General features: G+C 44.7%; 1 non-coding gene and 1 pseudogene across 1 annotated transcript; both read left to right on the forward strand.

Moving 5' to 3' along the window:
* Window positions 1–326: 326 nt before the first annotated feature.
* LOC119279208 lies at window positions 327–9,746 on the forward strand (annotated as a pseudogene).
* On the forward strand, window positions 3,517–3,645 carry LOC119282946. The gene has a single exon (XR_005138961.1). It is a non-coding gene; the product is annotated as a small nucleolar RNA Z247 (small nucleolar RNA).
* Window positions 9,747–11,578: the final 1,832 nt, after the last annotated feature.

An 11,578-nucleotide genomic window follows, 5' to 3' on the forward strand; every position in this document is an offset into this window, starting at 1 on the left:
AACCAGCCTAAAACATCATGTTTCCTTGTCACGTCACGAATACATGCAGTGCCAGGGAGATCAGGTGAATGGTTTCCGTGTCAATTGGGTTAGAAATTCAAAGAACCATGCCTTAAAGCATCTCAAAGCGGAGCCCGGAAAAACTCGTCCTGCAAAACCAGCTTTCGGGTGCCCCTGAAAACGGAGTAAAAGACAACGATACTTTGACCGTGGACGGGTGCAGCAATTGTTAGGCCGTCTGAGACTAGTATCACAGATTCTGCGTGAAACAAGGATTCGAACTCCTTATCTACACGACTACACACTTGTGACACTCCGCTACTGCCATGTGCAAGAGCAACAAGATGGATCCGTTCCACGTCTCTTGGAGCTGCCATGTTCTGCTCAGCCATGCTTCTGCTCACCCTCCTCTAGGGCACCACCACAAGCGCCCAAAACACCACAACACCCTCGCTGTCCTCAACGCCCTGCGAGCCCAAGGCGTGCGGGGGCCCGCGCATCGCGTACCCGTTCTGGCTCGGAGTCACGCACCCGCCGGTGTGCGGCTATCACCGAATTAATTGCAGAAAACTACCACATTTGCGGCTAGGTTTGCAGAAAACCACCAAGTCGGTAATCCGTTGCAAAAATCACCGTGTTCCCAGTAAACTTTTGCAAAAAACACAGATTGGAGGATTTGGTCCGTTAGATCACTTTCCGACAAGTATGGTCGGACTGTAAGGAGCTGACTTGGGAAAAAAATTGACATACACACCCCTGGAATCTAAAAAAACGCAATCAGCTCCTCACACATGATGGTGCCTTGTCCGCTCTCTCAGACCCGTCGCCGTTGAGCTTGGTTGCGACGGGATCCACCGAGGGGAGGTGCTGCAACCACGGGTCCTCCTCTCTCCGGGCTCCCCTCCACCCCGGTCGTGCCCTCTGGCGAGAATGATGCCATGGTGGGCATGCTCCGTCCACTCACTACCACTCCCCCGTATACCATTCATTATGCATATTCTCCCTGAATTCTATCTCCCTAGAGCCCACGATCAGCTCATCTCCAATTCAGATACCTCCTTCGTTTTGTCGATGAAACCAATTCCAAGCCTTATATGTTCCGATGCCTCCTAGCTGCTAGTTTTTTATCTTTGTCTCCGCCTGGTGGTTGCCACTGATGCTCGTGGCAGCAGCTGAGGAAGAACAAGTGGGAGGCTGCTTCGGCTCGGCGAAGAGATGCGGCAACATCACCATCTCCCACCCATTCTGGCTCACTAACATGGGGGCGGAAGGATCGTGTGGCAACTCCGACTTCGAGGTCACTTGCTTCAACGGTACTACTCCAGCTCTCCGGAGTTCAGTACCCTCCGGTCCTGGCTTCGCAATCATCAACATCTCCTATGAGGAACGCACCATGCACGTCATCGACCTAGGCAAGCTGGAATTGTTGCACACCTACAACAGCTGCCAAGTCCCATTCTGGAACACCTCCATCAAACTCGGCCTTCCGTTCAGGATCGACCCGGTCAACCTAAACCTCATCTTGTACTACTGCACAGAGGAGGCTGGAACAACGGCTGCCCGTCAGGACCGGGCGCTGGTCGAGTTGAGATGCAGCAACAAGAGAAACACATTTGTTCGAGTCGGAGGGCGCTACAATGGTTCAGAAAAGTACGAGGGGTACTCTCTGGAGGGGTGCATCTCTGCCTTCCTGCCGGTTCTTGGGGTATATGGCGAGGCGAATGCGAGCAGTTACGCGCGGCTCATCAGCGGTGGCTTCCTGTCGAAATGGCAACAACCGTCTGTTATTGGTAAGCTCGCTCATCAAATTGTTTTTCATTCCATAAAAAATATTTGTGGACTTAGAAGAGCGTCATCAATGGGCAACTTATTACCTCTAAAAATCAGTTACCTTCTTTCTCTACTCTTCACCCATGCTCTTAATTTGCTTTGAAGTGTTGAACTAATTATCGACGGTAATTTAAGTTCTTTTGGAGTCCTAAGTACCTGTAGTTTGGGGGTTTGTAAGAATACCAGATGGTTTCTTAAAATGGAATTGGAGGAAGCAGCCCCCCTTTCTCTCATTTTTTTTTCACGATAATATCTCGGCATCGACTAATCACTGCCTAGAGGCACTCATGATTTGCATTAACTATTTATCTTGTCAAGAAACTTGGAATAAAGATTCTTAAACGCAAAATGCCGAGAGAGAAATACAAGACTATATGATCTGCCCGGCAGCTCACGGCACTGAGACTATTCAAGATCATTTCATAATATCGACTTATCTGAAAAGTCCTGCACCCACCACTTGATCAGCAGCCACTCATAATGTTGGCCCCGTCAATTGGGAACAACAGCAATTACGCTCTGGAGGGTTGCCACGCCATGGTCGTGCCGGTGCTGGGCTCATCGGCAGGGGCGAACGCGAGCGACTATGAGCAGCTCCTTAACGATGGCTTCCTCTTGACATGGGGTGTGCAATCTCTCCCTGCAACTGCACCTGCTCATAAGTTCGCCGACCAAATCATCTTTCAATTTGCTAAGATTTCCCTAATCAAACAAAGCAATCAATCATGTCACTCACTTATCCAGGATAAGGCTGTAGTCGTTCGTGCTCAATCGTGGCAGATGTTCGCTGCACACCTGGTAGTTTTAAGCTCACTATAAAATTGTATCATGTCAAGGGGGAGGGCAGCGAGGAGGACGGCTGGTGGCGCGGTTTAGGGTTCGCCCCTCCTCAGTACTAACAAATTATCATGTCAAGAAACTTGAATTATCGATTCTTAGTGTTAGAATAGGTATGTGTACAGGACGTAGAGTCCATGTTGTATACGGGCCTTTGAGCCGTTTCCTAGTCTGTATATGATCTCTGGTCGTGTCCTATCGTGTAACCGATCTCTGATCGATCTATGCAATAGAAATAGACGGCAAGGTAATCCCAAGGGACATCAAGCATGAATCAATCGATCTTTTGTTTCTTACATGGTAACAGAGCCTTCTCTTCTTCATCGCATCTAGATGTCTCTCGTTCCCTTCAGTGTATCCTCAGGAGCTTCTTCCTCAGCCGCCCAGCCCATGACGACCCTCGGCGACAACTCCCGCGAGAAACTTGGGCGCGACAACTTCCTTCTTTGGAAGGCGACGGTCCTGCCCCCGATCCGTGGCGCACAGCTAGACGGATATCTCGACGGAACGCTCGAAGCTCCGGCCAAGACTCTTGAAGTCCAGAAGGCCAACAAATCTGGCACCGAGACGGTGCCCAACCCCGAGTGCGCTCGCTGGATAGCCCAAGATCAGCAGGTTCTTGGCTCGCTACTGACCTCTCTGTCGTGTGAAGTTCTGACTCAAGTCGTCTCCATGAACACATCCGCGCAGGTCTGGTCAGCCCTTGAGGAGATGTACTCCTCTGTCTCTCAGTCACGAATTATCCAACTTCGGACCCTGTTCGCTGGCACTCGGAAGAACGAGATGACCGCCACCACGTACTTCACGAAGATGCGGGGCATTGCGGACGAACTTACAGCAGCAGCCAAGAAGATGGAAGACGATGATCTCATCTCTCAAATCCTTGCTGGATTGGATGCAGAATATAATCCTTTTGTCTCATCCATTGTCGCCAGAACCGATGCCTATTCCTTGAGTGAAATTTATGCTCAGTTCATTGCCTTTGAAGCGCGCCTGGAGTCACAAAATTCTAAGTCACAACAGTATAATTCATCGGCAAATCTTGCTGCACGAGGAGGACATGGCAAAGGAAGTCGTGGAGGCAAAAACAATGGTGGCGGGAACCGCGGTGGCTACGGCAACAACAACCGCGGAGGCTACAACAACAACAACTACGGCAACAACTACAACCACGGGAACAACAGCTACCCCCACAATAATTGCGGTGGAGGACAACCAGGACCAGGAGGAGGAGCGAACCTTCCCCGCGGTGAAAGGCCTACTTGCTAGATTTGTGGTAAGGTTGGGCATCCAGCTCATAAGTGCTGGTATCGTTTTGACCCAAATTATGTCACTGAAGAGAGATATGGTGGAGCAGCCACTACTTCATATGGAGTTGACTCAAATTGGTACTTTGATACCGGAGCAACTGATCATATTACAGGGGAGCTCGACAAGCTGACAACACGTACTCGCTACAACGGTCCTGAACAAGTTCATACAGCTAATGGTGCAGGTATGCCTATTAGTCACATTGGTCATGCAGTCGTTAATTCTTTTGATCATACTCGAAATTTTCATCTTAACGACATACTTCATGTTCCCCAAGCCACCAAAAGCCTAGTTTCTGCTAGTCGTTTTGCTTCTGATAACAATACTATTGTGGAAATTCACCCTCGTTCTTTTTTCGTTAAGGACCCAACAACGAAGGAAATTCTTCTGCACGGCCCATGTGAGTGTGGTCTTTATCCATTGAAATCTCCTCGCTCACCTCCTTCCTCCGGTATTCAAGTTTTTGGTGCTTCAAGGCCGTCTCTAACAAGATGGCATGATCGACTTGGTCATCCAGCCTCTCCAATAGTCAAACAAGTCCTTAAGAAGTATAATTTACAATGTTCCGTTGAGTCTACTTGTGAGTCCGTGTGTGATTCTTGTCAAAAGGCTAAAAGTCATCAACTTCCGTATCCTAGGTCTTCAAGTATATCTAGTGCTCCTTTAGAGCTAGTATTTTCTGATGTTTGGGGTCAAGCACCCGAGTCTGTTAGTCAAAATAAGTATTATGTAAGCTTCATCGATGATTATAGTAATTTACTTGGATATATCTCTTACGGAACAAGTCCGATGTGTTTCAATGCTTTCATGATTTTCAACATTTAGTTGAGCGATTTTTTAACACCAAAATCATAGCTATGCAAACTGACTGGGGTGGTGAGTATCACAAACTCAACTCCTTTTTTCAACGTATCGGCATTACTCATCATGTTTCATGTCCACATGCACATCAACAAAACGGTTCCGCCGAGAGAAAGCATCGTCATATTGTTGAGGTTGGACTTGCATTGCTTGCTCATGCCTCTACGCCTCTTAAGTTCTAGGATGAAGCATTTCTTTCCGCTGTCTATCTTATTAATCGTGTTCCTAGTCGGGTCATCAATATGCTTTCTCCCCTTGAACGACTCTTTGATGAAAAACCTGATTATTTTTTCTTCGCGTTTTTGGTTGTGCATGTTGGCCTAATCTTCGACCATATAACACTCAGTATTTTTACACGTTCACGCAATATTTTCAGACCCAAGGTAATTACAGATGGACGAGTTAGGTGGTGCAATGTGTGCACGACAGGTGAACCAAGCAGTATCACCGAAGCTCTTCAGGAAAAAAATTGGAAGGAAGCTATGAATGAGGAATATTCGGCATTGATGAAAAATAATACTTGGCACCTTGTTCCTGCTCAGAAGGGTGCAAATATTATAGATTGCAAGTGGGTCTACAAAATAAAAAGGAAAGCTGATGGAGAGATTGACAGATACAAAGCACGACCGGTTGCAAAAGGATTCAAACAAAGATATGGGATTGATTATGAAGACACATTTAGTCCAGTTGTGAAAGCAGCAACAATTCGGTTGATTCTTGCCTTAGTTGTGTCCAACAATTGGAGCCTTCGTCAACTAGATGTGAGGAACGCGTTTCTTCATGGTGTTCTAGAAGAGACTGTGTATATGAGGCAACATCTAGGGTATGAAGATCCGACTAGGAGACAACATGTATGTAAATTGGATAAAGCTCTCTATGGCCTGAAACAGGCTCCTCGAGCATGGTTTTCTAGACTCAGCTCAAAACTAATGGCTCTAGGATTTTCCTCTTCGCGGGCGGACACATCATTGTTCTTCATAAATCAAGGTGGGATTACAATGTATCTTCTTATTTATGTGGATGACATCATAGTCGCAAGTTCGTCCGATTCTGCAGTTAGCGCCTTGCTCAAAGATCTGCAACGTGATTTTGCTCTTAAAGATTTGAGAAATCTCCATTATTTTCTTGGCATTGAGGTGAAAAGGAAAGATAATGGGATATTGTTGACACAGGAGAAATATGCTAATGACCTTCTGAAGCGAGTTGCGATGCAACACTACAAGCCATCGGATACACCACTCTCAGTTTCAGAAAAATTATCAATTGAAGATGGTGACCGGCTCAGTGATGATGATGGAACCAGATATAGAAGTATAGTGGGAGCATTGCAGTACTTGACCTTGACAAGACCCGATATTGCTTTTGCTGTGAACAAAGTCTGTCAGTTTCTTCATTCCCCCACTAGCATACATTGGCTGCAGTTAAGAGAATTTTGCGATATGTTAGGGGTACGGTTGGAGTAGGACTAAAAATTACAAATTCCAAGTCTACTCTTGTCAGTGCCGTCTCAGATGCAGACTGGGCTGGTAGTCCTGATGATCGTAGATCCACCGGTGGTTTTGATGTATATTTTGGTGACAATCTTGTTTCTTGGAGTGCACGAAAACAGGCAACGGTGTCAAGGTCAAGCACTGAAGCGGAGTACAAATCCCTAGCCAATTCAACGTCTGAGATCATTTGGATCCAAACACTTCTCAAGGAGCTCAGAGTCAATCAGCCTAGGGCCGCATGTCTGTGGTGTGACAATCTTGGAGCAACATATCTCTCGTCTAACCTAATATTTCATGCTCGGACTAAACATATTAATGTTGATTATCACTTTGTTAGAGAGAGAGTTGCAGACAAGCTTCTTGAGATCAGATTCATTCCGTCCGACGACCAGGTAGCGGATGGCTTTACGAAAGCACTTGCTACTAGACAGTTAGAAGTATTCAAGCGCAATCTTAACTTAGACAAGTTATGATTGAGGGGGTGTGTTAGAATAGGTATGTGTACAGGACGTAGAGTCCATGTTGTATACGGGCCTTGAGCCGTTTCCTAGTCTGTATATGATCTCTGGTAACCGATCTCTGATCGATCTATGCAATATAAATAGACGGCAAGGTGATCCCAAGGGACATCAAGCCTAAATCAATCGATCTCTTGTTTCTTACACTTAGAACAAAAACACTGAAAGAGAAATAGCGAGGAGGACAGGAACTTACCATAGCGCGGGTGTCTGCCTGCGGAGCACACTCACTCAGATCTTTAGTCCACGTTCGGCAGCCACATCACCTGGCGCCTCCTTGGTCAAAAAGCTCTGTCCCTTGGGTTTTGCTGAAGTGTTTATTTTCCTCTGAAAAATCGTTGCTGAACCAGTCGATTCCTTTGGACTTCGTCTCCCACGGTCCCATCCACATATACTTGCCTTTGTATACACAATGTCCACAATTTATCACCTTATCTCCTATATGTCCCCAACCAGCTTGTTGCCCTATCAATATCGCCTACGATGTCCTCAATTGCCACTGCTCCGGCAGCGTGTCTTCGTCCATCATCTGCAGGCAGGATTCACATATATAATACTGACAGTGAGTTTGATCTGTAAAAAAAGATTCACCGGTTACTAAGTAATCTTCAATTTTGCTGCACTAAGTTGAGGGGATTTACAAGACAAATGAACACAACATGCGCATACCTACTAGCTGTGAATGGTTTCCTTTTATCTCCTACTATGGTTGGTGTTCTGTTCAGTTTACTCTGTTTTTTGTTAGGGGGGTATCAGGTATGATCGTTCTTTTACGGTGTTTTGTAGCATATTTTAAGCTCTTATTTGTAAGTTGTAGCGCTGATTATGGGGTCTGGAAAAGGTTCGGGTTGAGGTCGTAATACCTGAACCTTTTTGGTAGATCAAAAAACTATGTCTTATTTCATTGAATAAATGAAATTGGGGGTGGTAGCTCCTTAATTCTAAGAAAAGCATGCGCATACCTGCTAATTGCTACACTACAGATACTAAAATGTCTGACTAGTGTAAACCCAACAGAACGCACGCCGCTGGTCTAGTTCTGTAGCATAAGCAAACAATCTTCAGTTTTGCCACACTGGTTCATGCTGCTGGTAAATAGGATATTGGCAGAAAAAATAATAGAACATGCATTTTCCTGCTAATTTTCATCTAGATTGAAATGTACCATCCAATGCAATGCCATTTAAACATACTTATAGATCACAGTTTATGTGACCGCTCATATTGACTACTAAATCTGCACAATGCCTATAACTACTTTTTTTTGTCAGACCTGTATTTGATTGACATAGCTGCTCTATCAAAAGGAAGTCAGATAGGTAGCACATGTTCTATTGTTCTTCACTATCTGGCAATATTTTTTTTGTATACTTCTTCAGCAGAATATTAAATATTCATATGCGATGCTTGTTCTTCACTATTGGGTGACACTGTATTTACTCATAAATGTTTTGTTACATTCCAGGTAGCAAGAGGAGAGGAAAGAAGATTATGCTAATAGGTATGCTAATTTTTTTGCCATCTTTTGATGTGTAGTACTAGTTTTGTAACCATGTACTGTTAAGGAAAGAGGTATTTAAACTACTTATAGTCTGGAAATCATAATGAATGTATTATAACTTCTGGTTTAGAAAAGAAAATAACATATGCTTCCATCTCAGGTACAACATCAGCAGCTGCAACCTTTCTCTTTGCATGTCTTTATGTGCTGATATGGCATAGAAAAGGGAAAAAAACTATGGTTTCTCCTTTGCAAGAAGGCTAGGAGCAACACTGAGAAGAATTACGAGGCCATGATAGTATCATATGGATCCCTAGCTCCAAAAAGATACATGTACTCAGAGGTAATGAAAATAACATCTACTCGTAACGATCAGCTTGGTAAAGGAGGTTATGGTGTGGTTTTCAAAGGAAGACTACACGATGGTCGTCTGGTTGCTGTGAAATTCTTGCATGACTGCAAAGGAAATGGGGATGAATTTGTGAATGAGGTTATGAGCATTGGCAGGACCTCGCATGTCAATGTTGTTAGCTTATTTGGATTTTGTTTGGAGGGATCGAAACCTTATATATCAGTACATGCCCAATGGCTCCTTGGATAGGTACATTTACTCAGAGAACCCCAAAGAAATTTTAGGATGGGAGAGGCTCTATGCGATAGCAATAGGAATTGCTCGTGGCCTTGAATATTTGCACCATAGCTGTAATACACGTATCGTCCACTTTGATATCAAACCCCAAAATATCCTTGTAGATAAAGACTTTAGCCCAAAGATTGCTGATTTTGGTCTAGCTAAATTGTGTCATACAAAGGAGAGCAAGCTTTCAATGACTGGTGCTAGAGGAACAATTGGGTTCATCGCTCCAGAAGTTCACTCTCGAACCTTCGGAGTGGTTTCAACAAAGTCAGATGTTTATAGCTATGGAATGATGCTTTTGGAGATGGTTGGAGGCAGGAGAAACATAAAATCAATTGTTGAAAATTCCAGCGAAAAGTATTTTCCAGACTGGGTTTACGACCACTTTGCGCAAGATGATGGATTACAAGCATGTGAAGTCACAAGAGAAATGGAGGAAATTGCGAGAAAGATGACCTTAATTGTCTTGTGGTGCATACAAATACTACCTGCATATCGCCCTACTATAACCAAGGTTCTAGAAATGTTTGAGAGAAGTTCAGATGACATGGACATGCCACCAAAGCAAAACTTCTCTGGATTGATGTAAGATATTTCCCCATTCATCTTTTTTCATTAATTTTCAGTGAAGTTGCTATATTGAACGGTTTATTTCAGAAACTTGACATACGTGCTTATCTCCCATTTCAGTGAAAATTCAGCTCAAAATTATAATGTACAAAGTGCAAGTTCTACCAGATCTGAGGAGATTTGACTTGTAAATTCAAAAATACTACAGCGATTGCCAACTCTTTGAGAACGTGACCAGTACCAGAGATAAACAAGCGCAGTGGAGTTCGGCATTGTATCATAAAACATACATAATTGCTGATGGATAATTGCTCAGAAATTCCTTGGTTTCAGTCAACCATCTCGGACATCAAATTTGCTTTGGGATACCACCACTTTCCATATTTTGCTTATAGAAATTAGAGAGAAGGGCAATACAGCGGGGATCCAAGGGTGGAGTTTACAACTTAAGTAGCATGTGCAATAGACCCTTATTGCAGGCATGCATAAAGTAGAGTAAGCTAGCACTATCTGGATCAATGTGTAGCTTGCTATTCTGGTTATAAACAGAATTTGAATAAATGTATAGTTGAAGTCATTATTAAATAAAGTTCCAGTGAATATTTGGCACACAATATGGGGCCAATAGCTCCTGTGCGACGTGTTTGATGTGAATTTGCTTGAGTGCGACGTTGTTCGAGAGAATGGCTGTGGTGCGACACATTTAAGTAGGTAAATAGCTCCAGTGCGACATGGCTCTGTTTAACCGTGAAATGAAAAACACGAGGGTTAGCGATTTGAGTTATGACACGCGGGACCCATCAGTTACTCGCATGCGGGTGGGACCCACAACTTATCCACACAAGCATGCCCGTGCTCATCAGCGTGCCCCGACCCGAGCCAGCCCGCCCCCCTCCATTGCTTACCCTGCCCCTTTCCTTTCCCACCTTCTTCTTCCTCTACTCCGGCAACGAAGCGCGCCGCCGGCGAGTGATGTCTAGCTCGACTTCAGCCACCTGCCAACCATGGACGCAGTATGGTCCACTGCCGTTGACAAGATGCCCCGATTGCCCACGCATGGAGCCTCTCAAGCGTTTGACTTGTGTGAGGGAAGAAAATGGCAACCGTGGGCGCGAGTTTGTGAAATGTTTGAGCAAGCCACAGCCGGGGCAGGTTAGATCTGTGTTCTTGACCAATTCTATGGTCTAATTTCTCCCGATTTCTTTCTTTTTCCCTCGAATTAGGGCGGTGGATCTGGGTGGTGGATCTAGGATTCATGCGCCGCCGGCCCCCTGTTTTCAGGTTCTGAAGAAATGTGGGCATTTTGAGTGGCTCGATGAATATGTTGAAAGGTTGAAATTGGAAGGATCAACCCCAACCCAAGAGCTCAATTTTGGGGGGCGGCTTGCCGTGGAACAAGCCCCCAATTTGGCGGACAGAGCCGATCCGATGATGCACAGTGCAGAACTGAAGTGTGAATTGAAGAAAATCGGCAAGCAACTAAAGCATCTGATCGATTTGAAGCAACAAGCAAATATGATGGCGGGAGCATTTTATGGTTGTGTCATTGCTATGGGTTTATTTTACTTGATGTTCATCAATCGCTAGAATTTGTTATAGTTTCAGTTAGTTAGTCAGCTAGTTTCAGGGGTGCCCAGTAGTTTGAGTTAGCCAGGGATCATTTGTTAGATGAACTTGAATTCGTGTGAAGCAAAACTTGCTTGAATTATTGTAATGATATTCTCAGGGGCCATATTCAGTGTTGATGCTCTGTTTCCTCTGTTTTTGTTCTTCAGTTAACAGAGTACACACCCAAATTCAGTTTCTAGTAAAAAAAACAAAACTGGGCTGCCGAATAGATGTTGGGCCGTGAGAAAATGGACCCTGAGAAAATAACCATGCCCAAAATAGAGACCAGCCCGCCCGCGTAGGGGCACCAGCCCACCCGCGTAGCGGCACCAGCCCACCTCTAACTTCGGCAAATAAAATGTTACTTATTTTTACTTTGGCCTTTTTCTTGCACTAAATTTTGTGATGGATCATT

This window comes from Triticum dicoccoides, chromosome 3B, assembly GCF_002162155.2.
Source record: "Triticum dicoccoides isolate Atlit2015 ecotype Zavitan chromosome 3B, WEW_v2.0, whole genome shotgun sequence".
Lineage (NCBI taxonomy): Eukaryota > Viridiplantae > Streptophyta > Magnoliopsida > Poales > Poaceae > Triticum > Triticum dicoccoides.